General features: G+C 47.9%; 43 non-coding genes and 2 pseudogenes across 43 annotated transcripts; 42 read left to right on the forward strand and 3 right to left on the reverse strand.

Annotated features, from left to right (window-relative positions):
- Positions 1-3752: 3752 nt before the first annotated feature.
- Positions 3753-3916, reverse strand: LOC140320397 (U1 spliceosomal RNA). Its single transcript, XR_011918250.1, has one exon. It is a non-coding gene; the product is annotated as a U1 spliceosomal RNA (small nuclear RNA).
- A 608-nt stretch (positions 3917-4524) lies between these two features.
- Positions 4525-4688, reverse strand: LOC140266159 (U1 spliceosomal RNA). Its single transcript, XR_011906814.1, has one exon. It is a non-coding gene; the product is annotated as a U1 spliceosomal RNA (small nuclear RNA).
- A 267-nt stretch (positions 4689-4955) lies between these two features.
- On the forward strand, positions 4956-5146 carry LOC140320233 (U2 spliceosomal RNA). The gene has a single exon (XR_011918101.1). It is a non-coding gene; the product is annotated as a U2 spliceosomal RNA (small nuclear RNA).
- A 409-nt stretch (positions 5147-5555) lies between these two features.
- LOC140320782 (U5 spliceosomal RNA) lies at positions 5556-5669 on the forward strand. Its single transcript, XR_011918563.1, has one exon. It is a non-coding gene; the product is annotated as a U5 spliceosomal RNA (small nuclear RNA).
- A 249-nt stretch (positions 5670-5918) lies between these two features.
- Positions 5919-6109, forward strand: LOC140320329 (U2 spliceosomal RNA). The gene has a single exon (XR_011918188.1). It is a non-coding gene; the product is annotated as a U2 spliceosomal RNA (small nuclear RNA).
- Positions 6110-6495: 386 nt separating this feature from the next.
- Positions 6496-6609, forward strand: LOC140265683 (U5 spliceosomal RNA). The gene has a single exon (XR_011906385.1). It is a non-coding gene; the product is annotated as a U5 spliceosomal RNA (small nuclear RNA).
- Positions 6610-6884: 275 nt separating this feature from the next.
- LOC140320290 (U2 spliceosomal RNA) lies at positions 6885-7075 on the forward strand. The gene has a single exon (XR_011918152.1). It is a non-coding gene; the product is annotated as a U2 spliceosomal RNA (small nuclear RNA).
- A 409-nt stretch (positions 7076-7484) lies between these two features.
- LOC140320845 (U5 spliceosomal RNA) lies at positions 7485-7598 on the forward strand. Its single transcript, XR_011918621.1, has one exon. It is a non-coding gene; the product is annotated as a U5 spliceosomal RNA (small nuclear RNA).
- Positions 7599-7847: 249 nt separating this feature from the next.
- Positions 7848-8038, forward strand: LOC140266426 (U2 spliceosomal RNA). The gene has a single exon (XR_011907057.1). It is a non-coding gene; the product is annotated as a U2 spliceosomal RNA (small nuclear RNA).
- Positions 8039-8422: 384 nt separating this feature from the next.
- LOC140320779 (U5 spliceosomal RNA) lies at positions 8423-8536 on the forward strand. The gene has a single exon (XR_011918560.1). It is a non-coding gene; the product is annotated as a U5 spliceosomal RNA (small nuclear RNA).
- Positions 8537-8811: 275 nt separating this feature from the next.
- LOC140320217 (U2 spliceosomal RNA) lies at positions 8812-9002 on the forward strand. The gene has a single exon (XR_011918086.1). It is a non-coding gene; the product is annotated as a U2 spliceosomal RNA (small nuclear RNA).
- Positions 9003-9411: 409 nt separating this feature from the next.
- LOC140320846 (U5 spliceosomal RNA) lies at positions 9412-9525 on the forward strand. The gene has a single exon (XR_011918622.1). It is a non-coding gene; the product is annotated as a U5 spliceosomal RNA (small nuclear RNA).
- Positions 9526-9774: 249 nt separating this feature from the next.
- On the forward strand, positions 9775-9964 carry LOC140320496 (U2 spliceosomal RNA). The gene has a single exon (XR_011918341.1). It is a non-coding gene; the product is annotated as a U2 spliceosomal RNA (small nuclear RNA).
- Positions 9965-10338: 374 nt separating this feature from the next.
- LOC140320847 (U5 spliceosomal RNA) lies at positions 10339-10452 on the forward strand. Its single transcript, XR_011918623.1, has one exon. It is a non-coding gene; the product is annotated as a U5 spliceosomal RNA (small nuclear RNA).
- A 275-nt stretch (positions 10453-10727) lies between these two features.
- On the forward strand, positions 10728-10918 carry LOC140320245 (U2 spliceosomal RNA). The gene has a single exon (XR_011918112.1). It is a non-coding gene; the product is annotated as a U2 spliceosomal RNA (small nuclear RNA).
- A 386-nt stretch (positions 10919-11304) lies between these two features.
- LOC140265684 (U5 spliceosomal RNA) lies at positions 11305-11418 on the forward strand. The gene has a single exon (XR_011906386.1). It is a non-coding gene; the product is annotated as a U5 spliceosomal RNA (small nuclear RNA).
- Positions 11419-11693: 275 nt separating this feature from the next.
- On the forward strand, positions 11694-11884 carry LOC140320163 (U2 spliceosomal RNA). Its single transcript, XR_011918036.1, has one exon. It is a non-coding gene; the product is annotated as a U2 spliceosomal RNA (small nuclear RNA).
- A 409-nt stretch (positions 11885-12293) lies between these two features.
- On the forward strand, positions 12294-12407 carry LOC140320759 (U5 spliceosomal RNA). The gene has a single exon (XR_011918543.1). It is a non-coding gene; the product is annotated as a U5 spliceosomal RNA (small nuclear RNA).
- A 249-nt stretch (positions 12408-12656) lies between these two features.
- Positions 12657-12847, forward strand: LOC140320286 (U2 spliceosomal RNA). The gene has a single exon (XR_011918148.1). It is a non-coding gene; the product is annotated as a U2 spliceosomal RNA (small nuclear RNA).
- A 384-nt stretch (positions 12848-13231) lies between these two features.
- Positions 13232-13345, forward strand: LOC140320848 (U5 spliceosomal RNA). The gene has a single exon (XR_011918624.1). It is a non-coding gene; the product is annotated as a U5 spliceosomal RNA (small nuclear RNA).
- Positions 13346-13620: 275 nt separating this feature from the next.
- On the forward strand, positions 13621-13811 carry LOC140266299 (U2 spliceosomal RNA). The gene has a single exon (XR_011906940.1). It is a non-coding gene; the product is annotated as a U2 spliceosomal RNA (small nuclear RNA).
- A 409-nt stretch (positions 13812-14220) lies between these two features.
- On the forward strand, positions 14221-14336 carry LOC140265637 (U5 spliceosomal RNA). The gene has a single exon (XR_011906343.1). It is a non-coding gene; the product is annotated as a U5 spliceosomal RNA (small nuclear RNA).
- A 272-nt stretch (positions 14337-14608) lies between these two features.
- On the forward strand, positions 14609-14799 carry LOC140320300 (U2 spliceosomal RNA). Its single transcript, XR_011918161.1, has one exon. It is a non-coding gene; the product is annotated as a U2 spliceosomal RNA (small nuclear RNA).
- Positions 14800-15184: 385 nt separating this feature from the next.
- LOC140320849 (U5 spliceosomal RNA) lies at positions 15185-15298 on the forward strand. Its single transcript, XR_011918625.1, has one exon. It is a non-coding gene; the product is annotated as a U5 spliceosomal RNA (small nuclear RNA).
- A 266-nt stretch (positions 15299-15564) lies between these two features.
- LOC140266450 (U2 spliceosomal RNA) lies at positions 15565-15755 on the forward strand. Its single transcript, XR_011907079.1, has one exon. It is a non-coding gene; the product is annotated as a U2 spliceosomal RNA (small nuclear RNA).
- A 399-nt stretch (positions 15756-16154) lies between these two features.
- On the forward strand, positions 16155-16270 carry LOC140265664 (U5 spliceosomal RNA). The gene has a single exon (XR_011906368.1). It is a non-coding gene; the product is annotated as a U5 spliceosomal RNA (small nuclear RNA).
- A 272-nt stretch (positions 16271-16542) lies between these two features.
- On the forward strand, positions 16543-16733 carry LOC140320179 (U2 spliceosomal RNA). The gene has a single exon (XR_011918051.1). It is a non-coding gene; the product is annotated as a U2 spliceosomal RNA (small nuclear RNA).
- A 409-nt stretch (positions 16734-17142) lies between these two features.
- Positions 17143-17256, forward strand: LOC140320850 (U5 spliceosomal RNA). The gene has a single exon (XR_011918626.1). It is a non-coding gene; the product is annotated as a U5 spliceosomal RNA (small nuclear RNA).
- A 274-nt stretch (positions 17257-17530) lies between these two features.
- Positions 17531-17721, forward strand: LOC140266187 (U2 spliceosomal RNA). Its single transcript, XR_011906837.1, has one exon. It is a non-coding gene; the product is annotated as a U2 spliceosomal RNA (small nuclear RNA).
- A 409-nt stretch (positions 17722-18130) lies between these two features.
- LOC140320852 (U5 spliceosomal RNA) lies at positions 18131-18244 on the forward strand. The gene has a single exon (XR_011918628.1). It is a non-coding gene; the product is annotated as a U5 spliceosomal RNA (small nuclear RNA).
- A 272-nt stretch (positions 18245-18516) lies between these two features.
- LOC140320623 (U2 spliceosomal RNA) lies at positions 18517-18686 on the forward strand (annotated as a pseudogene).
- Positions 18687-19085: 399 nt separating this feature from the next.
- LOC140320853 (U5 spliceosomal RNA) lies at positions 19086-19199 on the forward strand. The gene has a single exon (XR_011918629.1). It is a non-coding gene; the product is annotated as a U5 spliceosomal RNA (small nuclear RNA).
- Positions 19200-19474: 275 nt separating this feature from the next.
- Positions 19475-19665, forward strand: LOC140266189 (U2 spliceosomal RNA). Its single transcript, XR_011906839.1, has one exon. It is a non-coding gene; the product is annotated as a U2 spliceosomal RNA (small nuclear RNA).
- Positions 19666-20074: 409 nt separating this feature from the next.
- Positions 20075-20188, forward strand: LOC140320855 (U5 spliceosomal RNA). Its single transcript, XR_011918630.1, has one exon. It is a non-coding gene; the product is annotated as a U5 spliceosomal RNA (small nuclear RNA).
- Positions 20189-20460: 272 nt separating this feature from the next.
- On the forward strand, positions 20461-20630 carry LOC140320624 (U2 spliceosomal RNA; annotated as a pseudogene).
- Positions 20631-21039: 409 nt separating this feature from the next.
- LOC140265595 (U5 spliceosomal RNA) lies at positions 21040-21153 on the forward strand. Its single transcript, XR_011906305.1, has one exon. It is a non-coding gene; the product is annotated as a U5 spliceosomal RNA (small nuclear RNA).
- Positions 21154-21428: 275 nt separating this feature from the next.
- LOC140266447 (U2 spliceosomal RNA) lies at positions 21429-21619 on the forward strand. The gene has a single exon (XR_011907077.1). It is a non-coding gene; the product is annotated as a U2 spliceosomal RNA (small nuclear RNA).
- A 409-nt stretch (positions 21620-22028) lies between these two features.
- On the forward strand, positions 22029-22142 carry LOC140265649 (U5 spliceosomal RNA). Its single transcript, XR_011906354.1, has one exon. It is a non-coding gene; the product is annotated as a U5 spliceosomal RNA (small nuclear RNA).
- Positions 22143-22391: 249 nt separating this feature from the next.
- On the forward strand, positions 22392-22582 carry LOC140266271 (U2 spliceosomal RNA). Its single transcript, XR_011906915.1, has one exon. It is a non-coding gene; the product is annotated as a U2 spliceosomal RNA (small nuclear RNA).
- A 409-nt stretch (positions 22583-22991) lies between these two features.
- On the forward strand, positions 22992-23105 carry LOC140265709 (U5 spliceosomal RNA). The gene has a single exon (XR_011906409.1). It is a non-coding gene; the product is annotated as a U5 spliceosomal RNA (small nuclear RNA).
- A 264-nt stretch (positions 23106-23369) lies between these two features.
- On the forward strand, positions 23370-23560 carry LOC140266419 (U2 spliceosomal RNA). The gene has a single exon (XR_011907050.1). It is a non-coding gene; the product is annotated as a U2 spliceosomal RNA (small nuclear RNA).
- Positions 23561-23969: 409 nt separating this feature from the next.
- LOC140266068 (U5 spliceosomal RNA) lies at positions 23970-24083 on the forward strand. Its single transcript, XR_011906736.1, has one exon. It is a non-coding gene; the product is annotated as a U5 spliceosomal RNA (small nuclear RNA).
- A 275-nt stretch (positions 24084-24358) lies between these two features.
- LOC140266183 (U2 spliceosomal RNA) lies at positions 24359-24549 on the forward strand. Its single transcript, XR_011906834.1, has one exon. It is a non-coding gene; the product is annotated as a U2 spliceosomal RNA (small nuclear RNA).
- Positions 24550-24958: 409 nt separating this feature from the next.
- On the forward strand, positions 24959-25072 carry LOC140320690 (U5 spliceosomal RNA). Its single transcript, XR_011918480.1, has one exon. It is a non-coding gene; the product is annotated as a U5 spliceosomal RNA (small nuclear RNA).
- A 1416-nt stretch (positions 25073-26488) lies between these two features.
- On the reverse strand, positions 26489-26652 carry LOC140266224 (U1 spliceosomal RNA). The gene has a single exon (XR_011906872.1). It is a non-coding gene; the product is annotated as a U1 spliceosomal RNA (small nuclear RNA).
- Between the last annotated feature and the right edge of the window lie 791 nt (positions 26653-27443).

Consider the following 27443-nt stretch of genomic DNA (forward strand, 5'->3'; position numbering starts at 1 on the left):
GTGCACACACAAAGCAACAGGAAGAGATGCAATACGTCTCACCGCAAAGCAAAGCTGCAAAGTCGCAATCCAATCAGCATTCCTTTCACCCCATAGAGCACCAGCTGTGCTGTAAGGACCTCCCTTGCTGGTAAGTACGGGAATTTCATGGAGCCGGCCGTTGCTCACTGGTCTACAGCAGCGCTGCACTCCCAGAGCAGATGCCTCACCGACTCAGGCGCGCCACAACCAGGTTGGGGGCAGGTTGAGATGGGCGACAGGCCCCGGGAGTGCATGACGGACCTGACAGGGAGAATCCCATGAGCCACCACCCAGGACAGATCCCGGAGTCTGTTTGGAAGAGTGGAGAGGTTCACATTCTCGCCATATGCGAGCCGTGCATTGGACTCACTGGGGCCCGCTCATACACAACAGACACCAGAGAGCGATGGTTAGTTAAATTGTTCAGCTCTTCCCTTTCCAAGTTAAAATGTTTTAAGAAAGTCTGAACATTGAGGAAGACACAGGCACTCTAAGACTGATGGGTAAAATCTTAAGATTTCAGAGGTATGAACCCATCCAAAACTTGATCACGGCAGTTGTTTTTGAATTTCTGGATGGGTCTATGGCACCTTTTATATGAAGGCTCACATATTTGCTTCCTAAGGACAAGTAGAGCTCAGGACCTCCTTTCCCACCCTTGTCCCTCGGCCTCTTCATCACTTGGTCTCTCCCACTTGGTTCTCCACAGAAAACAGAAAATGGCCCAATACCCCAGTCTCCACCTAACTTTGTTTGTCACATCAGGCCAATTTGTCATCCCTCCCCCTTATTTATTTAATTTTATCCCCAGTATTTTCTGGTCAGTTTGGGTCACTGTCAGAGGGAGTCCTGTTGTCTGCATCTCTGCCCACTGCCCAGTACCCCTTTGATTCCTTGATCCCTTCTCAAGACCCGTGCCAAAGGTTCTAGACACAGCACGTACAGGAGGGCAGATAAAGGACGGACAACGTAGTTTATTTTAGCTGCTTGTGTCAGATTCCCTTTAACAACAAATTTGCGGCTGATGTCCTGGTACAGCAATCCCACCCACGCAATAAACCTTGCAGGGAACCCCACTTTTTGCAGTACCTGAAATAGGTACTGATGCGAGACCCAATCAAAGGCGTTCTCAAAATCTAAATTTAAGACTACTAACCCAATGTTTCCGTCTCTCACAAAACAGATAGTGTCTCGAATCAGTAGGAGATGATCATGATCTTCCTCCCGGGAGCAGCACAGGCTTGATCCGGGTGAATCGCTGCCTCTAAAACATGGCTGAACAACAAACACGTGATGCTAAAAACTTGCTAAAAAGTTTGCAATCAAAATTTAAAAGGGTTATTGGTCTCCAGTTCTTTAAATCCATCTTGTCCTTTTGTTTTGTGTATAAGAGTCACTATACCTGTTCTAAAACTGTCAGGGAGTCGGTCTAGTCTTTCAAAGTCTTTAAAAACAGTAAGTAAGTCAGGTGCTAAAATATCCCAGAAAGCTGAATAAATCTTTAAGGGAAGTCCATCAAGACCTGGAGACTCCCCTTTCTTAAAACTTAAAATACATTTAGTCACTTCTGGGATTGTTAAATCTTGGCTTAAAAGCACATGTTCTTTTACTGTCTTGTCAATCAGGTTTAAGACTTCTGTCATGGTGTACCTAAAAGCAGGTTTTTCTTTGACAGTTTCATTTATTTGTTGAGTAGTTGTTGCAGTTCTCCCATTCTTAATGGTTTGATAACCCTCCTTGTACTTCTGATCTTTTTGAAGAAGTACCTTTTACATTTCTCTCCTTCTTCGATTTCCTGCTCCTTACTCCTTAAAATGACACCTTTACTTTTTATATATGCTAAAGCAGACATCTCTGCCTTGACTTGTTTTATTTCTTCATTAAAATCCCAAGCGATTAAGGTTAAAATAACGCTGGAAGCGTTTCTGCAGTCCCGTCATGCATCTATTGTCCTTCTGTTTTTTCCATTTACGTATTATTCTAAAGAAAGTCTTGATCCGTCCCTTTACCATCTCCCACCAATGTGCATGTGAATCAGCACACATTACTATAGTAATTGAAAGAAGTCCTGCATCACGGTAACTTTGATACTGTCAATGAATTTTTCTATTAACCCTGGCTTGTTACATACAACTTTGCTTCCTCAGTAGGCTTTATCCTTCTTCTCCTTTGGATCATTATGGCTCTGTGAAAATTTATTTTAAAACACAGGTTACCTTAATAAGTCTCATTAACTTAAAGCAATCATTTTCCATTTCTATTTATGCTATATACTTGAAGTACTCAGAAGCTCAAAAGTATTCCAGACTGCACAAACCATAGATATAAAACAACATAAAGCAAAAAGGTGCTCCTTTAGGGAGTTCTCTCAGGGTAAACAGGTTTTCCATCTCTACATTTCCATTTCTACATCCCAAAACAGATTCTAAAATGACCTTAGAAGCGAGTTTGCATTATTGTGGCCCTGTGTTTCTGCCTATGTGTGGCCCTGTGTGTGGCCCTGTGTGTCTGCCTATGTGTGGCCCTGTGTGTCTGCCTATGTGTGGCCCTGTGTGTGGCCCTATGTGTGGCCCTGTGTGTCTGCCTATGTGTGGCCCTGTGTGTGGCCCTATGTGTGGCCCTGTGTGTCTGCCTATGTGTGGCCCTGTGTGTCTGCCTATGTGTGGCCCTATGTGTGGCCCTATGTGTCTGCCTATGTGTGGCCCTGTGTGTCTGCCTATGTGTGGCCCTATGTGTGGCCCTGTGTGTGGCCCTATGTGTGGCCCTGTGTGTGGCCCTGTGTGTGGCCCTGTAACGGACCGCTCCCTGTCCTGGCTGAAACCAGCTGAGATGACGTCATAGTTGCTGGATTAAATCAGTCACAGAATCTCACACATTTATGCAAAAACCACCTGACAGGTTAACTTCACAACAAATTGTAAATATGTGTAACCAAACTTTCTAACCTGAATATTATTCCATTCTTTATGTAAAAACACAATGAAAACATATCTATGTTTACCATATTTCAAAAACATTTCAATACCAAAGTAAAAAATATTTCCGTGTTTTATATTATTATTATTATTATTATTATTATTTTACATCACCTGTCATCAATTTGGTAGCACTCAAAGCTCCTGAACACCTGAGAAAAACGCTGGAGACAAGACTCCAATCTGACTAAAGTACTGGCTTTCTGCTGTGGGAAGCATGAAGCATTGAAATTCTATAATCATTTTGAAAGTGGCTCCTATCTGTAAAAACTTTGTTAATTTGCTCTGTTAGGCTGCAGCAAAAACGTCATTTTGCTAACCACGTTTAAATGTCTAACATTGATGTTAGCCGAGTTGCCGGTCCAACGCGGGCACACAAGTTAAAACTACTTTTATAAAGTCTCCACTCATAATATGCCTCTAATTCAAGCCTCTGAAATATGTGTTTACTCACATTTCTTTGACGTTTAATACTCCCTTCGCTGTTATTCACTGCTTTAACCGGACAATGGTGCATTTATATGTCAGGAACAATGTAGGAAATAAGAACATAACGGCGCGAAGCATTTGTAATCATACAGATCCCTCAATATTAAAAGTGTCATTTTTAAAAAAAACAAATATAAATATTCTTTTGTACTCTTTATGACCATTTAATGAGTCCTCTTATTTATTTTAGATATTTAAATTTAAGTTTAAATTTAAGGTAGAGGAAGGGTGATGTAGACCAGAAATATTCATGTTAAACAGCCAAATCAGGGGAAAGCGCGAACGCAGTCCCCCACTACCAGAAATTATGCAGTCGAGATTCCCACATTTGGGGAATTCGCAAGGGTCAGAACAGTCGGTGTGCAATGACTGAGCCTCGCCTTGAGTGAACCACCTTCTTGATCATGGTGTCTCTCCTGCCAGGTAAGTATGAGCTTGAAATGTCAGAAGCTGATACCTCTTTCCCAGGTGCCTCACTCGGCCGGACGGTGCTGCAACTTCAACTGTCTGGTGTGCCATGCCAGCAGCAGCAGCTACCCCGGAACTAAAACGTTTGCAGATTAAAACAGTAAGGCTTTTTATTATCTTTCTGATCACTTCTTCTTTTAAACAACCAAGGAACTTGCAGCACAAATGTATTTCTTTCCCTTCCTCCCCATCTCTAAAGCCACACCCACCCACACTGGGAAATTTCTCAGTTGAGGCAAACCCTCATGGCTGGGCAGCTGCATATCTCCAGTGCAGACATGCTGCAGCATTTGGCAAACCTTGCTAAACATCCACTTCAGTGGTCACATGTCCTCATTTTTCATTTTGTTCCTCCCCATCTCTAAGGCAATGCCCACCTGCCTGGGGTGACTGCACTGTATGACCTCACCTGACAACTGCGCAGCTGCATATCTGTTGTGTGGACATGCTGCAGCATTCAGCGTACCTTACTAAACATCCATTTTAAAGATGGCAAGGTGTTGCTAAAACAGTGACACAAGGTCAAAAAAGGGTAACGTAGACCAGAAATATTCATGTTAAACAGCCAAATCAGGGGAAAGCGCGAACGCAGTCCCCCACTACCAGAAATTATGCAGTAAAGATTCCCACATTTGGGGAATTCGCAAGGGTCAGTACAATCGGTGTGCAATGACTGAGCCTCGCCTTGAGTGAACCACCTTCTTGATCATGGTGTCTCTCCTGCCAGGTAAGTATGAGTTGGAGATGTCAGAGGCTGATACCTCTTTCCCAGGTGCCTCACTCGGCCAGACGGTGCTGCAACTTCAACTGTCTGGTGTGCCATGCCAGCAGCAGCCGCTACCCCGAAACTAAAACGTTTGCAGATTAAATGAGTAAGGCTTTTCATTATCTTTCTGATCACTTCTTCTTTTAAACAACCAAGGAACTTGCAGCAAATTTTCTTTCCGCAACAAGTGCGCATTGTGCCAGGAAGGGCCCTCGGACGTGAACCAGTGGACAGTTATCGCTTCTCGGCCTTTTGGCTAGGATCAAGTGTAGTATCTGTTCTTATCAGTTTAATATCTGATATGTCCTCTATACGAGGACTACATATTAAATGGATTTTTAGGAACAGGAGTTGAAAAAGGAGCTTGCTCCGTTCACTCCAAGCATCGACCTGGTACTGCAGTGCCGCTGGGAACGGTGCGCTCTTCTCTGCTCTTGTGAAAAAGCAAACATTGGTGCAGGATGGAAGTTTCAGGGAGCCCAAGATGAAATTTTCTTTTAGTCTGCTGAGAAAAGGGAGTGAATGCGAGGCAGACTTTAACACGGCTCTGGGAGCGAGCCGAGTGCGGGCTAACCGGGAGAATTGCTTGAAAGAAACGCGACACCGAATGAGTGCTCAGAACAAAGCCTCAATACGGTTTTTCCCGTGGTGTTTGTGGCTGCCTTGTCTTTTGCACAGAGTAAAAGACAAGGCAGCCATCGAATAGGGCCCGATTGTTCCTACTTGGTCAGCCGAGGAGCAAGGGGGAGCAAGCGTCTCAACCAAGCAAAGCTCACCATGGGGAAGGTGGCTATGCCAACTGGCCTGGTGCCCTGCTCCCGCAGTGACGGATAATCGTACTCTGGTTTCTCTTCATAACGTACAAGTCTTTCGCCTTTTACTAAAGACTTCCGTGGAGAGCAGCACTAATGAGTTGTTTTTATTTTTGGCAGGCTTTACCTTTGCGGGTGAAGCCCTTTCTGTCTGTGCAAAAGAAATCTTGTTCCTGTGCAGAGTGACTTCCCTGAGTAGATTCGCCTTACTTGTTGTGACTGTGCCGATGTTGCTTGAATGGTGCTCGCGGGAGTGCAAAGTTATACCATTTAAAAGGGTTGAAGAGTGCTCAGTGACTCTCTGGCCACCTATGGCCATAAAAAGAACACCGGGACGAGTGCGCATTGTGCCAGGAAGGGCCCTCGGACGTGAACCAGTGGACAGTTATCGCTTCTCGGCCCTTTGGCTAAGATCAAGTGTAGTATCTGTTCTTATCAGTTTAATATCTGATATGTCCTCTATACGAGGACTACATAATAAATGGATTTTTAGGAACAGGAGTTGAAAAAGGAGCTTGCTCCGTTCACTCCAAGCATCGACCTGGTACTGCAGTGCCGCTGGGAACGGTGCGCTCTTCTCTGCTCTTGTTAAAAAGCAAACAGAGGTGCAGGATGGAATTTTCTTTTAGTCTGCTGAGAAAAGGGAGTGAATGCGAGGCAGACTTTAACACGGCTCTAGCAGCGAGCTGAGTGCGGGCTAACCGGGAGAATTGCTTGAAAGAAACGCGACACCGAATGAGCGCTCAGAACAAAGCCTCAATACGGTGTTTCCCGTGGTGTTTGTGGCTGCCTTGTCTTTTGCACAGAGTAAAAAACAAGGCAGCCATCGAATAGGGCCCGATTGTTCCTACTTTGTCAGCCGAGGAGCAACGGGGAGCAAGCGTCTCAACCAAGCAAAGCTCACCATGGGGGAGGTGGCTATGCCAACTGGCCTGGTGCCCTGCTCCCGCAGTGACGGATAATCGTGCTCTGGTTTCTCTTCATAACGTACAAGTCTTTCGCCTTTTACTAAAGACTTCCGTGGAGAGCAGCACTAATGAGTTGTTTCTATTTTTGGCAGGCTTTACCTTTGCGGGTGAAGCCCTTTCTGTCTGTGCAAAAGAAATCTTGTTCCTGTGCAGAGTGACTTCCCTGAGTAGAGTCGCCTTACTTGTTGTGACTGTGCCGATGTTGCTTGAATGGTGCTCGCGGGAGTGCAAAGTTATAACATTTAAAAGGGCTGAAGAGTGCTCAGTGCAGCGGGTGGGCGGAGGTGCAAAGTGACTCTCTAGCCACCTATGGCCATAAAAAGAACACCGCGACAAGTGCGCATTGTGCCAGGAAGGGCCCTCGGACGTGAACCAGTGGACAGTTATCGCTTCTCGGCCTTTTGGCTAGGATCAAGTGTAGTATCTGTTCTTATCAGTTTAATATCTGATATGTCCTCTATACGAGGACTACATATTAAATGGATTTTTAGGAACAGGAGTTGAAAAAGGAGCTTGCTCTGTTCACTCCTAGCATCGACCCGGTACTGCAGTGCCGCTGGGAACGGTGCGCTCTTCTCTGCTCTTGTGAAAAAGCAAACATTGGTGCAGGATGGAAGTTTCAGGGAGCCCAAGATGAAATTTTCTTTTAGTCTGCTGAGAAAAGGGAGTGAATGCGAGGCAGACTTTAACACGGCTCTGGGAGCGAGCCGAGTGCGGGCTAACCGGGAGAATTGCTTGAAAGAAACGCGACACCGAATGAGTGCTCAGAACAAAGCCTCAATACGGTTTTTCCCGTGGTGTTTGTGGCTGCCTTGTCTTTTGCACAGAGTAAAAGACAAGGCAGCCATCGAATAGGGCCCGATTGTTCCTACTTGGTAAGCCGAGGAGCAAGGGGGAGCAAGCGTCTCAACAAAGCAAAGCTCACCATGGGGAAGGTGGCTATGCCAACTGGCCTGGTGCCCTGCTCCCGCAGTGACGGATAATCGTACTCTGGTTTCTCTTCATAACGTACAAGTCTTTCGCCTTTTACTAAAGACTTCCGTGGAGAGCAGCACTAATGAGTTGTTTCTATTTTTGGCAGGCTTTACCTTTGCGGGTGAAGCCCTTTCTGTCTGTGCAAAAGAAATCTTGTTCCTGTGCAGAGTGACTTCCCTGAGTAGATTCGCCTTACTTGTTGTGACTGTGCCGATGTTGCTTGAATGGTGCTCGCGGGAGTGCAAAGTTATACCATTTAAAAGGGTTGAAGAGTGCTCAGTGACTCTCTGGCCACCTATGGCCATAAAAAGAACACCGGGACAAGTGCGCATTGTGCCAGGAAGGGCCCTCGGACGTGAACCAGTGGACAGTTATCGCTTCTCGGCCTTTTGGCTAAGATCAAGTGTAGTATCTGTTCTTATCAGTTTAATATCTGATATGTCCTCTATACGAGGACTACATATTAAATGGATTTTTAGGAACAGGAGTTGAAAAAGGAGCTTGCTCCCTTCACTCCAAGCATCGACCCGGTACTGCAGTGCCGCTGGGAACGGTGCGCTCTTCTCTGCACTTGTGAAAAAGCAAAAAGTGGTGCAGGATGGAAGTTTCTTTTAGTCTGCTGAGAAAAGGGAGTGAATGCGAGGCAGACTTTAACACGGCTCTGGGAGCGAGCCGAGTGTGGGCAAACCGGGAATTGCTTGAAAGAAACGCGACACCGAATGAGCGCTCAGAACAAAGCCTCAATACGGTGTTTCCCGTGGTGTTTGTGGCTGCCTTGTCTTTTGCACAGAGTAAAAAACAAGGCAGCCATCGAATAGGGCCCGATTGTTCCTACTTGGTTAGCCGAGGAGCAAGGGGGAGCAAGGGTCTCAACCAAGCAAAGCTCACCACGGGGAAGGTGGCTATGCCAACTGGCCTGGTGCCCTGCTCCCGCAGTGACGGATAATCGTACTCTGGTTTCTCTTCATAACGTACAAGTCTTTCGCCTTTTACTAAAGACTTCCGTGGAGAGCAGCACTAATGAGTTGTTTCTATTTTTGGCAGGCTTTATCTTTGCGGGTGAAGCCCTTTCTGTCTGTGCAAAAGAAATCTTGTTCCTGTGCAGAGTGATTTCCCTGAGTAGAGTCGCCTTACTTGTTGTGACTGTGCCGATGTTGCTTGAATGGTGCTCGCGGGAGTGCAAAGTTATACCATTTAAAAAGGCTGAAGAGTGCTCAGTGCAGCGGGTGGGCGGAGGTGCAAAGTGACTCTCTGGCCACCTATGGCCATAAAAAGAACACCGCGACAAGTGCGCATTGTGCCAGGAAGGGCCCTCGGACGTGAACCAGTGGACAGTTATCGCTTCTCGGCCTTTTGGCTAAGATCAAGTGTAGTATCTGTTCTTATCAGTTTAATATCTGATATGTCCTCTATACGAGGACTACATATTAAATGGATTTTTAGGAACAGAAGTTGAAAAAGGAGCTTGCTCCGTTCACTCCAAGCATCGACCCGGTACTGCAGTGCCGCTGGGAACGGTGCGCTCTTCTCTGCTCTTGTGAAAAAGCAAACAGTGGTGCAGGATGGAAGTTTCAGGGAGCCCAAGATGAAATTTTCTTTTAGTCTGCTGAGAAAAGGGAGTGAATGCGAGGCAGACTTTAACACGGCTCTGGGAGCGAGCCGAGTGCGGGCTAACAGGGAGAATTGCTTGAAAGAAACGCGACACCGAATGAGTGCTCAGAACAAAGCCTCAATACGGTGTTTCCCGTGGTGTTTGTGGCTGCCTTGTCTTTTGCACAAAGTAAAAGACAAGGCAGCCATCGAATAGGGCCCGATTGTTCCTACTTGGTAAGCCGAGGAGCAAGGGGGAGCAAGCGTCTCAACCAAGCAAAGCTCACCATGGGGAAGGTGGCTATGCCAACTGGCCTGGTGCCCTGCTCCCGCAGTGACGGATAATCGTACTCTGGTTTCTCTTCATAACGTACAAGTCTTTCGCCTTTTACTAAAGACTTCCGTGGAGAGCAGCACTAATGAGTTGTTTCTATTTTTGGCAGGCTTTACCTTTGCGGGTGAAGCCCTTTCTGTCTGTGCAAAAGAAATCTTGTTCCTGTGCAGAGTGACTTCCCTGAGTAGATTCGCCTTACTTGTTGTGACTGTGCCGATGTTGCTTGAATGGTGCTCGCGGGAGTGCAAAGTTATACCATTTAAAAGGGTTGAAGAGTGCTCAGTGACTCTCTGGCCACCTATGGCCATAAAAAGAACACCGGGACAAGTGCGCATTGTGCCAGGAAGGGCCCTCGGACGTGAACCAGTGGACAGTTATCGCTTCTCGGCCTCTTGGCTAAGATCAAGTGTAGTATCTGTTCTTATTGGTTTAATATCTGATATGTCCTCTATACGAGGACTACATATTAAATAGATTTTTAGGAACAGGAGTTGAAAAAGGAGCTTGCCTGTTCACTCCAAGCATCGACCCGGTACTGCAGTGCCGCTGGGAACGGTGCACTCTTCTCTGCTCTTGTGAAAAAGCAAAAAGTGGTGCAGGATGGAAGTTTCTTTTAGTCTGCTGAGAAAAGGGAGTGAATGCGAGGCAGACTTTAACACGGCTCTGGGAGCGAGCCGAGTGTGGGCAAACCGGGAATTGCTTGAAAGAAACGCGACACCGAATGAGCGCTCAGAACAAAGCCTCAATACGGTGTTTCCCGTGGTGTTTGTGGCTGCCTTGTCTTTTGCACAGAGTAAAAAACAAGGCAGCCATCGAATAGGGCCCGATTGTTCCTACTTGGTTAGCCGGGGAGCAAGCGTCTCAACCAAGCAAAGCTCACCACGGGGAAGGTGGCTATGCCAACTGGCCTGGTGCCCTGCTCCCGCAGTGACGGATAATCGTACTCTGGTTTCTCTTCATAACGTACAAGTCTTTCGCCTTTTACTAAAGACTTCCGTGGAGAGCAGCACTAATGAGTTGTTTCTATTTTTGGCAGGCTTTACCTTTGCGGGTGAAGCCCTTTCTGTCTGTGCAAAAGAAATCTTGTTCCTGTGCAGAGTGACTTCCCTGAGTAGAGTCGCCTTACTTGTTGTGACTGTGCCGATGTTGCTTGAATGGTGCTCGCGGGAGTGCAAAGTTATACCATTTAAAAGGGCTGAAGAGTGCTCAGTGCAGCGGGTGGGCGGAGGTGCAAAGTGACTCTCTGGCCACCTATGGCCATAAAAAGAACACCGCGACAAGTGCGCATTGTGCCAGGAAGGGCCCTCGGACGTGAACCAGTGGACAGTTATCGCTTCTCGGCCTTTTGGCTAAGATCAAGTGTAGTATCTGTTCTTATCAGTTTAATATCTGATATGTCCTCTATACGAGGACTACATAATAAATGGATTTTTAGGAACAGGAGTTGAAAAAGGAGCTTGCTCCGTTCACTCCAAGCATCGACCTGGTACTGCAGTGCCGCTGGGAACGGTGCGCTCTTCTCTGCTCTTGTTAAAAAGCAAACAGTGGTGCAGGATGGAAGTTTCTTTTAGTCTGCTGAGAAAAGGGAGTGAATGCGAGGCAGACTTTAACACGGCTCTAGCAGCGAGCTGAGTGCGGGCTAACCGGGAGAATTGCTTGAAAGAAACGCGACACCGAATGAGCGCTCAGAACAAAGCCTCAATACGGTGTTTCCCGTGGTGTTTGTGGCTGCCTTGTCTTTTGCACAGAGTAAAAAACAAGGCAGCCATCGAATAGGGCCCGATTGTTCCTACTTTGTCAGCCGAGGAGCAACGGGGAGCAAGCGTCTCAACCAAGCAAAGCTCACCATGGGGAAGGTGGCTATGCCAACTGGCCTGGTGCCCTGCTCCCGCAGTGACGGATAATCGTGCTCTGGTTTCTCTTCATAACGTACAAGTCTTTCGCCTTTTACTAAAGACTTCCGTGGAGAGCAGCACTAATGAGTTGTTTCTATTTTTGGCAGGCTTTACCTTTGCGGGTGAAGCCCTTTCTGTCTGTGCAAAAGAAATCTTGTTCCTGTGCAGAGTGACTTCCCTGAGTAGAGTCGTCTTACTTGTTGTGACTGTGCCGATGTTGCTTGAATGGTGCTCGCGGGAGTGCAAAGTTATAACATTTAAAAGGGCTGAAGAGTGCTCAGTGCAGCGGGTGGGCGGAGGTGCAAAGTGACTCTCTGGCCACCTATGGCCATAAAAAGAACACCGCGACAAGTGCGCATTGTGCCAGGAAGGGCCCTCGGACGTGAACCAGTGGACAGTTATCGCTTCTCGGCCTTTTGGCTAAGATCAAGTGTAGTATCTGTTCTTATCAGTTTAATATCTGATATGTCCTCTATACGAGGACTACATATTAAATGGATTTTTAGGAACAGGAGTTGAAAAAGGAGCTTGCTCTGTTCACTCCTAGCATCGACCCGGTACTGCAGTGCCGCTGGGAACGGTGCGCTCTTCTCTGCTCTTGTGAAAAAGCAAACATTGGTGCAGGATGGAAGTTTCAGGGAGCCCAAGATGAAATTTTCTTTTTGTCTGCTGAGAAAAGGGAGTGAATGCGAGGCAGACTTTAACACGGCTCTGGGAGCGAGCCGAGTGCGGGCTAACAGGGAGAATTGCTTGAAAGAAACGCGACACCGAATGAGTGCTCAGAACAAAGCCTCAATACGATGTTTCCCGTGGTGTTTGTGGCTGCCTTGTCTTTTGCACAAAGTAAAAGACAAGGCAGCCATCGAATAGGGCCCGATTGTTCCTACTTGGTAAGCCGAGGAGCAAGGGGGAGCAAGCGTCTCAACCAAGCAAAGCTCACCATGGGGAAGGTGGCTATGCCAACTGGCCTGGTGCCCTGCTCCCGCAGTGACGGATAATCGTACTCTGGTTTCTCTTCATAACGTACAAGTCTTTCGCCTTTTACTAAAGACTTCCGTGGAGAGCAGCACTAATGAGTTGTTTCTATTTTTGGCAGGCTTTACATTTGCGGGTGAAGCCCTTTCTGTCTGTGCAAAAGAAATCTTGTTCCTGTGCAGAGTGACTTCCCTGAGTAGATTCGCCTTACTTGTTGTGACTGTGCCGATGTTGCTTGAATGGTGCTCGCGGGAGTGCAAAGTTATACCATTTAAAAGGGTTGAAGAGTGCTCAGTGACTCTCTGGCCACCTATGGCCATAAAAAGAACACCGGGACAAGTGCGCATTGTGCCAGGAAGGGCCCTCGGACGTGAACCAGTGGACAGTTATCGCTTCTCGGCCTCTTGGCTAAGATCAAGTGTAGTATCTGTTCTTATCAGTTTAATATCTGATATGTCCTCTATACGAGGACTACATATTAAATAGATTTTTAGGAACAGGAGTTGAAAAAGGAGCTTGCTCCGTTCACTCCAAGCATCAACCCGGTACTGCAGTGCCGCTGGGAACGGTGCGCTCTTCTCTGCTCTTGTGAAAAAGCAAAAAGTGGTGCAGGATGGAAGTTTCTTTTAGTCTGCTGAGAAAAGGGAGCGAATGCGAGGCAGACTTTAACACGGCTCTGGGAGCGAGCCGAGTGTGGGCAAACCGGGAATTGCTTGAAAGAAACGCGACACCGAATGAGCGCTCAGAACAAAGCCTCAATACGGTGTTTCCCGTGGTGTTTGTGGCTGCCTTGTCTTTTGCACAGAGTAAAAAACAAGGCAGCCATCGAATAGGGCCCGATTGTTCCTACTTGGTTAGCCGAGGAGCAAGGGGGAGCAAGGGTCTCAACCAAGCAAAGCTCACCACGGGGAAGGTGGCTATGCCAACTGGCCTGGTGCCCTGCTCCCGCAGTGACGGATAATCGTACTCTGGTTTCTCTTCATAACGTACAAGTCTTTCGCCTTTTACTAAAGACTTCCGTGGAGAGCAGCACTAATGAGTTGTTTCTATTTTTGGCAGGCTTTACCTTTGCGGGTGAAGCCCTTTCTGTCTGTGCAAAAGAAATCTTGTTCTTGTGCAGAGTGACTTCCCTGAGTAGAGTCGCCTTACTTGTTGTGACTGTGCCGATGTTGCTTGAATGGTGCTCGCGGGAGTGCAAAGTTATACCATTTAAAAGGGCTGAAGAGTGCTCAGTGCAGCGGGTGGGCGGAGGTGCAAAGTGACTCTCTGGCCACCTATGGCCATAAAAAGAACACCGCGACAAGTGCGCATTGTGCCAGGAAGGGCCCTCGGACGTGAACCAGTGGACAGTTATCGCTTCTCGGCCTTTTGGCTAAGATCAAGTGTAGTATCTGTTCTTATCAGTTTAATATCTGATATGTCCTCTATACGAGGACTACATATTAAATGGATTTTTAGGAACAGGAGTTGAAAAAGGAGCTTGCTCCGTTCACTCCAAGCATCGACCCGGTACTGCAGTGCCGCTGGGAACGGTGCGCTCTTCTCTGCTCTTGTGAAAAAGCAAACAGTGGTGAGGGATGGAAGTTTCAGGGAGCCCAAGATGAAATTTTCTTTTAGTCTGCTGAGAAAAGGGAGTGAATGCGAGGCAGACTTTACCAAGGCTCTGGGAGCGAGCCGAGTGCGGGCTAACCGGGAGAATTGCTTGAAAGAAACGCGACACCGAATGAGCGCTCAGAACAAAGCCTCAATACGGTGTTTCCCGTGGTGTTTGTGGCTGCCTTGTCTTTTGCACAGAGTAAAAGACAAGGCAGCCATCGAATAGGGCCCGATTGTTCCTACTTGGTCAGCCGAGGAGCAAGGGGGAGCAAGCGTCTCAACCAAGCAAAGCTCACCATGGGGACGGTGACTATGCCAACTGGCCTGGTGCCCTGCTCCCGCAGTGACGGATAATCGTACTCTGGTTTCTCTTCATAACGTACAAGTCTTTCGCCTTTTACTAAAGACTTCCGTGGAGAGCAGCACTAATGAGTTGTTTCTATTTTTGGATGGCTTTACCTTTGCGGGTGAAGCCCTTTCTGTCTGTGCAAAAGAAATCTCTTCCTGTGCAGAGTGACTTCCCTGAGTAGAGTCGCCTTACTTGTTGTGACTGTGCCGATGTTGCTTGAATGGTGCTCGCGGGAGTGCAAAGTTATACCATTTAAAAGGGCTGAAGAGTGCTCAGTGCAGCGGGTGGGCGGAGGTGCAAAGTGACTCTCTGGCCACCTATGGCCATAAAAAGAACACCGCGACAAGTGCGCATTGTGCCAGGAAGGGCCCTCGGACGTGAACCAGTGGACAGTTATCGCTTCTCGGCCTTTTGGCTAAGATCAAGTGTAGTATCTGTTCTTATCAGTTTAATATCTGATATGTCCTCTATACGAGGACTACATATTAAATGGATTTTTAGGAACAGGAGTTGAAAAAGGAGCTTACTCCGTTCACTCCAAGCATCGACCCGGTACTGCAGTGCCGCTGGGAACGGTGCGCTCTTCTCTGCTCTTGTGAAAAAGCAAACAGTGGTGCAGGATGGAAATTTTCTTTTAGTCTGCTGAGAAAGGGGAGTGAATGCGAGGCAGACTTTAACACGGCTCTGGGAGCGAGCCGAGTTTGGGCAAACCGGGAATTGCTTGAAAGAAACGCGACACCGAATGAGCGCTCAGAACAAAGCCTCAATACGGTATTTCCCGTGGTGTTTGTGGCTGCCTTGTCTTTTGCACAGAGTAAAAAACAAGGCAGCCATCGAATAGGGCCCGATTGTTCCTACTTGGTTAGCCGAGGAGCAAGGGGGAGCAAGCGTCTCAACCAAGCAAAGCTCACCACGGGGAAGGTGGCTATGCCAACTGGCCTGGTGCCCTGCTCCCGCAGTGACGGATAATCGTACTCTGGTTTCTCTTCATAACGTACAAGTCTTTCGCCTTTTACTAAAGACTTCCGTGGAGAGCAGCACTAATGAGTTGTTTCTATTTTTGGCAGGCTTTACCTTTGCGGGTGAAGCCCTTTCTGTCTGTGCAAAAGAAATCTTTTCCTGTGCAGAGTGACTTCCCTGAGTAGAGTCGCCTTACCTGTTGTGACTGTGCCGATGTTGCTTGAATGGTGCTCGCGGGAGTGCAAAGTTATACCATTTAAAAGGGCTGAAGAGTGCTCAGTGCAGCGGAGGTGCAAAGTGACTCTCTGGCCACCTATGGCCATAAAAAGAACACCGCGACAAGTGCGCATTGTGCCAGGAAGGGCCCTCGGACGTGAACCAGTGGACAGTTATCGCTTCTCGGCCTTTTGGCTAAGATCAAGTGTAGTATCTGTTCTTATCAGTTTAATATCTGATATGTCCTCTATACGAGGACTACATATTAAATGGATTTTTAGTAAGAGGAGTTGAAAAAGGAGCTTGCTCCGTTCACTCCAAGCATTGACCCGGTACTGCAGTGCCGCTGGGGACGGTGCGCTCTTCTCTGCTCTTGTGAAAAAGCAAACAGTGGTGCAGGATGGAAGTCTCAGGGAGCCCAAGATGAAATTTTCTTTTAGTCTGCTGAGAAAAGGGAGTGAATGCGAGGCAGACTTTAACACGGCTCTGGGAGCGAGCCGAGTGCGGGCTAACCGGGAGAATTGCTTGAAAGAAACGCGACAACGAATGAGTGCTCAGAACAAAGCCTCAATACGGTGTTTCCCGTGGTGTTTGTGGCTGCCTTGTCTTTTGCACAGAGTAAAAGACAAGGCAGCCATCGAATAGGGCCCAATTGTTCCTACTTGGTCAGCCGAGGAGCAAGCGTCTCAACCAAGCAAAGCTCACCATGGGGAAGGTGGCTATGCCAACTGGCCTGGTGCCCTGCTCCCGCAGTGACGGATAATCGTACTCTGGTTTCTCTTCATAACGTACAAGTCTTTCGCCTTTTACTAAAGACTTCCGTGGAGAGCAGCACTAATGAGTTGTTTCTATTTTTGGCAGGGTTTACCTTTGCGGGTGAAGCCCTTTCTGTCTGTGCAAAAGAAATCTTTTCCTGTGCAGAGTGACTTCCCTGAGTAGAGTCGCCTTACTTGTTGTGACTGTGCCGATGTTGCTTGAATGGTGCTCGCGGGAGTGCAAAGTTATACCATTTAAAAGGGCTGAAGAGTGCTCAGTGCAGCGGGTGGGCGGAGGTGCAAAGTGACTCTCTGGCCACCTATGGCCATAAAAAGAACACCGCGACAAGTACGCATTGTGCCAGGAAGGGCCCTCGGACGTGAACAAGTGAACAGTTATCGCTTCTCGGCCTTTTGGCTAAGATCAAGTGTAGTATCTTTTCTTATCAGTTTAATATCTGATATGTCCTCTATACGAGGACTACATATTAAATGGATTTTTAGGAACAGGAGTTGAAAAAGGAGCTTGCTCCGTTCACTCCAAGCATCGACCCGGTACTGCAGTGCCGCTGGGAACGGTGCACTCTTCTCTGCTCTTGTGAAAAAGCAAACAGTGGTGTGGGATGGAAGTTTCAGGGAGCCCAAGATGAAATTTTCTTTTAGTCTGCTGAGAAAAGGGAGTGAATGCGAGGCAGACTTTACCAAGGCTCTGGGAGCGAGCCGAGTGCGGGCTAACCGGGAGAATTGCTTGAAAGAAACGCGACACCGAATGAGCGCTCAGAACAAAGCCTCAATACGGTGTTTCCCGTGGTGTTTGTGGCTGCCTTGTCTTTTGCACAGAGTAAAAGACAAGGCAGCCATCGAATAGGGCCCGATTGTTCCTACTTGGTCAGCCGAGGAGCAAGGGGGAGCAAGCGTCTCAACCAAGCAAAGCTCACCATGGGGAAGGTGGCTATGCCAACTGGCCTGGTGGCCTGCTCCCGCAGTGACGGATAATCGTACTCTGGTTTCTCTTCATAACGTACAAGTCTTTCGCCTTTTACTAAAGACTTCCGTGGAGAGCAGCACTAATGAGTTGTTTCTATTTTTGGCAGGCTTTACCTTTGCGGGTGAAGCCCTTTCTGTCCGTGCAAAAGAAATCTTTTCCTGTGCAGAGTGACTTCCCTGAGTAGAGTCTTCTTACCTGTTGTGACTGTGCCGATGTTGCTTGAATGGTGCTCGCGGGAGTGCAAAGTTATACCATTTAAAAGGGCTGAAGAGTGCTCAGTGCAGCGGGTGGGCGGAGGTGCAAAGTGACTCTCTGGCCACCTATGGCCATAAAAAGAACACCGCGACAAGTGCGCATTGTGCCAGGAAGGGCCCTCGGACGTGAACCAGTGGACAGTTATCGCTTCTCGGCCTTTTGGCTAAGATCAAGTGTAGTATCTGTTCTTATCAGTTTAATATCTGATATGTCCTCTATACGAGGACTACATATTAAATGGATTTTTAGGAACAGGAGTTGAAAAAGGAGCTTGCTCCGTTCACTCCAAGCATCGACCCGGTACTGCAGTGCCGCTGGGAACGGTGCACTCTTCTCTGCTCTTGTGAAAAAGCAAACAGTGGTGCGGGATGGAAGTTTCAGGGAGCCCAAGATGAAATTTTCTTTTAGTCTGCTGAGAAAAGGGAGTGAATGCGAGGCAGACTTTACCAAGGCTCTGGGAGCGAGCCGAGTGCGGGCTAACCGGGAGAATTGCTTGAAAGAAACGCGACACCGAATGAGCGCTCAGAACAAAGCCTCAATACGGTGTTTCCCGTGGTGTTTGTGGCTGCCTTGTCTTTTGCACAGAGTAAAAGAAAAGGCAGCCATCGAATAGGGCCCGATTGTTCCTACTTGGTCAGCCGAGGAGCAAGGGGGAGCAAGCGTCTCAACCAAGCAAAGCTCACCATGGGGAAGGTGGCTATGCCAACTGGCCTGGTGCCCTGCTCCCGCAGTGACGGATAATCGTACTCTGGTTTCTCTTCATAACGTACAAGTCTTTCGCCTTTTACTAAAGACTTCCGTGGAGAGCAGCACTAATGAGTTGTTTCTATTTTTGGCAGGCTTTACCTTTGCGGGTGAAGCCCTTTCTGTCTGTGCAAAAGAAATCTTTTCCTGTGCAGAGTGACTTCCCTGAGTAGAGTCGCCTTACTTGTTGTGACTGTGCCGATGTTGCTTGAATGGTGCTCGCGGGAGTGCAAAGTTATACCATTTAAAAGGGCTGAAGAGTGCTCAGTGCAGCGGGTGGGCGGAGGTGCAAAGTGACACTGGCCACCTGTGGCCATAAAAAGAACACCGCGACAAGTGCGCATTGTGCCAGGAAGGGCCCTCGGATGTGAACCAGTGGACAGTTATCGCTTCTCGGCCTTTTGGCTAAGATCAAGTGTAGTATCTGATATGTCCTCTATACGAGGACTACATATTAAATGGATTTTTAGGAACAGGAGTTGAAAAAGGAGCTTGCTCCGTTCACTCCAAGCATTGACCCGGTACTGCAGTGCCGCTGGGAACGGTGCGCTCTTCTCTGCTCTTGTGAAAAAGCAAACAGTGGTGCAGGATGGAAGTCTCAGGGAGCCCAAGATGAAATGTTCTTTTAGTCTGCTGAGAAAAGGGAGTGAATGCGAGGCAGACTTTAACACGGCTCTGGGAGCGAGCCGAGTGCGGGCTAACCGGGAGAATTGCTTGAAAGAAACGCGACAACGAATGAGCGCTCAGAACAAAGCCTCAATACGGTGTTTCCCGTGGTGTTTGTGGCTGCCTTGTCTTTTGCACAGAGTAAAAGACAAGGCAGCCATCGAATAGGGCCCAATTGTTCCTACTTGGTCAGCCGAGGAGCAAGCGTCTCAACCAAGCAAAGCTCACCATGGGGAAGGTGGCTATGCCAACTGGCCTGGTGCCTTGCTCCCGCAGTGACGGATAATCGTACTCTGGTTTCTCTTCATAACGTACAAGTCTTTCGCCTTTTACTAAAGACTTCCGTGGAGAGCAGCACTAATGAGTTGTTTCTATTTTTGGCAGGCTTTACCTTTGCGGGTGAAGCCCTTTCTGTCTGTGCAAAAGAAATCTTGTTCCTGTGCAGAGTGACTTCCCTGAGTAGAGTCGCCTTACTTGTTGTGACTGTGCCGATGTTGCTTGAATGGTGCTCGCGGGAGTGCAAAGTTATACCATTTAAAAGGGCTGAAGAGTGCTCAGTGCAGCGGGTGGGCGGAGGTGCAAAGTGACTCTCTGGCCACCTATGGCCATAAAAAGAACACCGTGACAAGTGCGCATTGTGCCAGGAAGGGCCCTCGGACGTGAACCAGTGGACAGTTATCGCTTCTCGGCCTTTTGGCTAAGATCAAGTGTAGTATCTGTTCTTATCAGTTTAATATCTGATATGTCCTCTATACGAGGACTACATATTAAATGGATTTTTAGGAACAGGAGTTGAAAAAGGAGCTTGCTCCGTTCACTCCAAGCATCGACCCGGTACTGCAGTGCCGCTGGGAACGGTGCACTCTTCTCTGCTCTTGTGAAAAAGCAAACAGTGGTGCGGGATGGAAGTTTCAGGGAGCCCAAGATGAAATTTTCTTTTAGTCTGCTGAGAAAAGGGAGTGAATGCGAGGCAGACTTTACCAAGGCTCTGGGAGCGAGCCGAGTGCGGGCTAACCGGGAGAATTGCTTGAAAGAAACGCGACACCGAATGAGCGCTCAGAACAAAGCCTCAATACGGTGTTTCCCGTGGTGTTTGTGGCTGCCTTGTCTTTTGCACAGAGTAAAAGAAAAGGCAGCCATCGAATAGGGCCCGATTGTTCCTACTTGGTCAGCCGAGGAGCAAGGGGGAGCAAGCGTCTCAACCAAGCAAAGCTCACCATGGGGAAGGTGGCTATGCCAACTGGCCTGGTGCCCTGCTCCCGCAGTGACGGATAATCGTACTCTGGTTTCTCTTCATAACGTACAAGTCTTTCGCCTTTTACTAAAGACTTCCGTGGAGAGCAGCACTAATGAGTTGTTTCTATTTTTGGCAGGCTTTACCTTTGCGGGTGAAGCCCTTTCTGTCTGTGCAAAAGAAATCTTTTCCTGTGCAGAGTGACTTCCCTGAGTAGAGTCGCCTTACTTGTTGTGACTGTGCCGATGTTGCTTGAATGGTGCTCGCGGGAGTGCAAAGTTATACCATTTAAAAGGGCTGAAGAGTGCTCAGTGCAGCGGGTGGGCGGAGGTGCAAAGTGACACTGGCCACCTGTGGCCATAAAAAGAACACCGCGACAAGTGCGCATTGTGCCAGGAAGGGCCCTCGGATGTGAACCAGTGGACAGTTATCGCTTCTCGGCCTTTTGGCTAAGATCAAGTGTAGTATCTGATATGTCCTCTATACGAGGACTACATATTAAATGGATTTTTAGGAACAGGAGTTGAAAAAGGAGCTTGCTCCGTTCACTCCAAGCATTGACCCGGTACTGCAGTGCCGCTGGGAACGGTGCGCTCTTCTCTGCTCTTGTGAAAAAGCAAACAGTGGTGCAGGATGGAAGTTTCAGGGAGCCCAAGATGAAATGTTCTTTTAGTCTGCTGAGAAAAGGGAGTGAATGCGAGGCAGACTTTAACACGGCTCTGGGAGCGAGCCGAGTGCGGGCTAACCGGGAGAATTGCTTGAAAGAAACGCGACAACGAATGAGCGCTCAGAACAAAGCCTCAATACGGTGTTTCCCGTGGTGTTTGTGGCTGCCTTGTCTTTTGCACAGAGTAAAAGACAAGGCAGCCATCGAATAGGGCCCAATTGTTCCTACTTGGTCAGCCGAGGAGCAAGGGGGAGCAAGCGTCTCAACCAAGCAAAGCTCACCATGGGGAAGGTGGCTATGCCAACTGGCCTGGTGCCTTGCTCCCGCAGTGACGGATAATCGTACTCTGGTTTCTCTTCATAGCGTACAAGTCTTTCGCCTTTTACTAAAGACTTCCGTGGAGAGCAGCACTAATGAGTTGTTTCTATTTTTGGCAGGCTTTACCTTTGCGGGTGAAGCCCTTTCTGTCTGTGCAAAAGAAATCTTGTTCCTGTGCAGAGTGACTTCCCTGAGTAGAGTCGCCTTACTTGTTGTGACTGTGCCGATGTTGCTTGAATGGTGCTCGCGGGAGTGCAAAGTTATACCATTTAAAAGGGCTGAAGAGTGCTCAGTGCAGCGGGTGGGCGGAGGTGCAAAGTGACTCTCTGGCCACCTATGGCCATAAAAAGAACACCGTGACAAGTGCGCATTGTGCCAGGAAGGGCCCTCGGACGTGAACCAGTGGACAGTTACCGCTTCTCGGCCTTTTGGCTAAGATCAAGTGTAGTATCTGTTCTTATCAGTTTAATATCTGATATGTCCTCTATACGAGGACTACATATTAAATGGATTTTTAGGAACAGGAGTTGAAAAAGGAGCTTGCTCCGTTCACTCCAAGCATTGACCCGGTACTGCAGTGCCGCTGGGAACGGTGCACTCTTCTCTGCTCTTGTGAAAAAGCAAACAGTGGTGCAGGATGGAAGTTTCAGGGAGCCCAAGATGAAATTTTCTTTTAGTCTGCTGAGAAAAGGGAGTGAATGCGAGGCAGACTTTAACACGGCTCTGGGAGCGAGCCGAGTGCGGGCTAACCGGGAGAATTGCTTGAAAGAAACGCGACACCGAATGAGCGCTCAGAACAAAGCCTCAATACGGTGTTTCCCGTGGTGTTTGTGGCTGCCTTGTCTTTTGCACAGAGTAAAAGACAAGGCAGCCATCGAATAGGGCCCGATTGTTCCTACTTGGTCAGCCGAGGAGCAAGGGGGAGCAAGCGTCTCAACCAAGCAAAGCTCACCATGGGGAAGGTGGCTATGCCAACTGGCCTGGTGCCCTGCTCCCGCAGTGATGGATAATCGTACTCTGGTTTCTCTTCATAACGTACAAGTCTTTCGCCTTTTACTAAAGACTTCCGTGGAGAGCAGCACTAATGAGTTGTTTCTATTTTTGCCAGGCTTTACCTTTGCGGGTGAAGCCCTTTCTGTCTGTGCAAAAGAAATCTTGTTCCTGTGCAGAGTGACTTCCCTGAGTAGAGTCGCCTTACTTGTTGTGACTGTGCCGAAGTTGCTTGAATGGTGCTCGCGGGAGTGCAAAGTTATACCATTTAAAAGGGCTGAAGAGTGCTCAGTGACTCTCTGGCCACCTATGGCCATAAAAAGAACACCGCGACAAGTGCGCATTGTGCCAGGAAGGGCCCTCGGACGTGAACCAGTGGACAGTTATCGCTTCTCGGCCTTTTGGCTAAGATCAAGTGTAGTATCTGTTCTTATCAGTTTAATATCTGATATGTCCTCTATACGAGGACTACATATTAAATGGATTTTTAGGAACAGGAGTTGAAAAAGGAGCTTGCTCCGTTCACTCCAAGCATCGACCTGGTACTGCAGTGTCGCTGGGAACGGTGCACTCTTCTCTGCTCTTGTGAAAAAGCAAACAGTGGTGCAGGATGGAAGTTTCAGGGAGCCCAATATGAAATTTTCTTTTAGTCTGCTGAGAAAAGGGAGTGAATGCGAGGCAGACTTTAACACGGCTCTGGGAGCGAGCCGAGTGCGGGCTAACTGGGAGAATTGCTTGAAAGAAACGCGACACCGAATGAGCGCTCAGAACAAAGCCTCAATACGGTGTTTGCCGTGGTGTTTGTGGCTGCCTTGTGTTTTGCACAGAGTAAAAGACAAGGCAGCCATCGAATAGGGCCCGATTGTTCCTACTTGGTCAGCCGAGGAGCAAGGGGGAGCAAGCGTCTCAACCAAACAAAGCTCACCATGGGGAAGATGGCTATGCCAACTGGCCTGGTGCCCTGCTCCCGCAGTGACGGATAATCTTACTCTGGTTTCTCTTCATAACGTACAAGTCTTTCGCCTTTTACTAAAGACTTCCGTGGAGAGCAGCACTAATGAGTTGTTTCTACTTTTGGCAGGCTTTACCTTTGCGGGTGAAGCCCTTTCTGTCTGTGCAAAAGAAATCTTTTTCCTGTGCAGAGTGACTTCCCTGAGTAGAGTCGCCTTACTTGTTGTGACTGTGCCAATGGTGCTCGCGGGAGTGCAAAGTTATACCATTTAAAAGGGCTGAGGAGTGCTCAGTGCAGCGGGTGGGCTGAGGTGCAAAGTGACTCTCTGGCCACCTTTGGCCATAAAAAGAACACCGCGACAAGTGCGCATTGTGCCAGGAAGGGCCCTCGGACGTGAACCAGTGGACAGTTATCGCTTCTCGGCCTTTTGGCTAAGATCAAGTGTAGTATCTGTTCTTATCAGTTTAATATCTGATATGTCCTCTATACGAGGACTACATATTAAATGGATTTTTAGGAACAGGAGTTGAAAAAGGAGCTTGCTCCGTTCACTCCAAGCATCGACCCGGTACTGCAGTGCTGCTGGGAACGGTGCGCTCTTCTCTGCTCTTGTGAAAAAGCAAACAGTGGTGCAGGCTGGAAGTTTCAGGGAGCCCAAGATGAAATTTTCTTTTAGTCTAATGAGAAAAGGAAGTGAATGCGAGGCAGACTTTAACACGGCTCTGGGAGCGAGCCGAGTGCGGGCTAATCGGGAGAATTGCTTGAAAGAAACGCGACATCGAATGAGCGCTTAGAACAAAGCCTCAATACGGTGTTTCCCGTGGTGTTTGTGGCTGCCTTGTCTTTTGCACAGAGTAAAAGACAAGGCAGCCATCGAATAGGGCCCGATTGTTCCTACTTGGTCAGCCGAGGAGCAAGGGGGAGCAAGCATCTCAACCAAGCAAAGCTCACCATGGGGAAGGTGGCTATGCCAACTGGCCTGGTGCCCTGCTCCCGCAGTGACGGATAATCATACACTGGTTTCTCTTCATAACGTACAAGTCTTTCGCCTTTTACTAAAGATTTCTGTGGAGAGCAGCACTAATGAGTTGTTTCTATTTTTGGCAGGCTTTACCTTTGCGGGTGAAGCCCTTTCTGTCTGTGCAAAAGAAATCTTGTTCCTGTGCAGAGTGACTTCCCTGAGTAGAGTCGCCTTATTTGTTGTGACTGTGCCGATGTTGCTTGAATGGTGCTCGCGGGAGTGCAAAGTTATACCATTTAAAAGGGCTGAAGAGTGCTCAGTGCAGCGGGTGGGCGGAGGTGCAAAGTGACTCTCTGGCCACCTATGGCCATAAAAAGAACACCGCGACAAGTGCGCATTGTGCCAGGAAGGACCCTCGGACGTGAACCAGTGGACAGTTATCGCTTCTCGGCCTTTTGGCTAAGATCAAGTGTAGTATCTGTTCTTATCAGTTTAATATCTGATATGTCCTCTATAAGAGGACTACATATTAAATGGATTTTTAGGAACAGGAGTTGAAAAAGGAGCTTGCTCCGTTAACTCCAAGCATCGACCTGGTACTGCAGTGCCGCTGGGAACGGTGCGCTCTTCTCTGCTCTTGTGAAAAAGCAAACAGTGGTGAGGGATGGAAGTTTCAGGGAGCCCAAGATGAAATTTTCTTTTAGTCTGCTGAGAAAAGGGAGTGAATGCGAGGCAGACTTTAACACGGCTCTGGGAGCGAGCCGAGTGCGGGCTAACCGGGAGAATTGCTTGAAAGAAACGCGACACCGAATGAGCGCTCAGAACAAAGCCTCAATACGGTGTTTCCCGTGGTGTTTGTGGCTGCCTTGTCTTTTGCACAAAGTAAAAGACAAGGCAGCTATCGAATAGGGCCCGTTTGTTCCTACTTGGTCAGCCGAGGAGCAAGGGGGAGCAAGCGTCTCAACCAAGCAAAGCTCACCATGGGGAAGGTGGCTATGCCAACTGGCCTGGTGCCCTGCTCCCGCAGTGACGGATAATCGTACTCTGGTTTCTCTTCATAACGTACAAGTCTTTCGCCTTTTACTAAAGACTTCCGTGGAGAGCAGCACTAATGAGTTGTTTCTATTTTTGGATGGCTTTACCTTTGCGGGCTAAGTCTTTTCAGTCTGTGCAAAAGAAAATCATGTTGCTGTGCAGAGTGACTTCTCGGAGTAGAGTAGAGCCAAGTAGATTCTTATTTGTTGTTTCTCTATCTTTTGGTTAAGACTATGATTGCCTTCTCTGTGTCGTTGATTTTGTGCATGCTTTGGCATTAAGAACCTGTGCTTAAGAGGTATTTTTGTGCTTGATTAAAGTTTTCCAACTATATTGTAGTTAAAATTCTTTATCAAAATTTTTTTGGTTGTTTTTGCTTTCTTGCTCATTGCAGGTTGAAATACTGCAATGGCATTTGGAATTGCACCTGGAGGGTCCCCATCCAACAATGGCAAGACCCCCAGGGCTTCTAGGGCCTGAAACATCTCCCACCCATGATTGTCTTGGAGAAAAACAGAGGCTACATCCACTACCAGGGACAGCCGAAACTCTGCCGCGTGGGGAGCATGGGCACCTGTTGGACGCCTGCACAAAGGTATTTTGTCGCAAATGTAGAGAAATTGGTCACACCATCGAAGAGTGTACGAATGGCAGAAAGTGCAATCTCTGTGGAGAATAAAACCACCTCTTCAGAGATTGCCCAAAATCTTTTGCCAACAAGTTGAAATCCCTAAAAATACAGGAAGGAGGTGGAAATGGAGGGCAGTCAGAGGCAGTTGATGAGCTATTTAAAACAGCTAGGCTGGGAAATTCAAATTTACCACCAAAACCCCTGAATGGTGGACAGCAGTCAGGTGAGGCAGAAGACGGGGAGGGGCCTGCAGAAGCCCCACAAATGGAAAGCTCCTTTTAGGTTGAGGAAAGGCAAGGCAAGTTTATTTGTAGAGCACAATTCGTAAACAAAATTGCTTTACAGCTTCATAAAATCACAAGAAGGCCAATAAAATAATTCCATAAAAGATAGAAAATAACTAATTAATTAAATTAAAAGCGAAGAGTGCAAATAAAATACTTTCAGTTGTCATGTGCACAGCTAAATAGAACTGTTTTAAAGTCTATTCTCTGAGCGACAGAAAGCCAGTGCAGAGACCTGAGCACTGGACTAATATGGTGATATTTTCTGGTTCTAGTCAGGACTGAATGAACTGCTCTCCATCATTAGAGGCTTAAACTTTGATTAAAAGTAACCTATAAAAGCAATAGTTTGGCTTCTAATGACTGAAACAAAACCCAGAAGAGTGGTGCGACAGTGAAGCTCTGGAGCACCTTTGAAGAAGCACCTTTAGCAGCAGTAAGTTGGTTTCCTGTGTGACGTTAGCAGTCTCTTTATCGGCTATCATATAGCAGCATTTGGCAAACCTTCAGCGTACCTTATTAATCATCCATTTTAAAAATGGCAAGGTGTTATAAAACAGTGACACAAGGTCAAAAAAGGGTAATGTAGACCAAAAAAGTTCATGTTAAACAGCCAAATCAGGGGAAAGCGCGAACGCAGTCCCCCACTACCAGAAATTATGCAGTCGAGATTCCCACATTTGGGGAATTCGCAAGGGTCAGTACAGTCGGTGTGCAATGACTGAGCCTCGCCTTGAGTGAACCACCTTCTTGATCATGGTGTCTCTCCTGCCAGGTAAGTATGAGTTGGAAATGTCAGAGGCTGATACCTCTTTCCCAGGTGCCTCACTCGGCCGGACGGTGCTGCAACCATGCCAGCAGCAGCAGCTACCCCGAAACTAAAATGTTTGCAGATTAAACAGTAAGGCTTTTCATTATCTTTCTGATCACTTCTTCTTTTAAACAACCAAGGAACTTGCAGCACAAATGTATTTCTTTCCCCTACTTCCCATCTCTAAAGCCACACCCACACTGGGAAATTTCTCAGTTCAGGCAAACCCTCACGGCTGGGCAGCTGCATATCTCCAGTGCAGACATGCTGCAGCATTTGGCAAACCTTGCTATCTTGCATATCTCCAGTGCAGACAGACAACAAAGGAACTTGCAGCAAAAATGTATTTCTTTCAGCGCATCTCCAAGCATCGACCCGGTACTGCAGTGCCGCTGGGAACGGTGCGCTCTTCTCTGCTCTTGTGAAAAAGCAAACAGTGGTGCAGGATGGAAGTTTCTTTTAGTCTGCTGAGAAAAGGGAGTGAATGCGAGGCAGACTTTAACACGGCTCTAGGAGCGAGCCGAGTGCGGGCTAACCGGGAGAATTGCTTGAAAGAAACGCGACACCGAATGAGCGCTCAGAACAAAGCCTCAATACGGTGTTTCCCGTGGTGTTTGTGGCTGCCTTGTCTTTTGCACAGAGTAAAAAAAAAGGCAGCCATCGAATAGGGCCCGATTGTTCCTACTTGGTCAGCCGAGGAGCAAGAGGGAGCAAGCGTCTCAACCAAGCAAAGCTCACCATGGGGAAGGTGGCTATGCCAACT

This window comes from Leuresthes tenuis, unplaced genomic scaffold (genome assembly GCF_036924035.1).
Source record: "Leuresthes tenuis unplaced genomic scaffold, fLeuTen1.0.hap1 SCAF_12, whole genome shotgun sequence".
Classification (NCBI taxonomy): domain Eukaryota; kingdom Metazoa; phylum Chordata; class Actinopteri; order Atheriniformes; family Atherinopsidae; genus Leuresthes; species Leuresthes tenuis.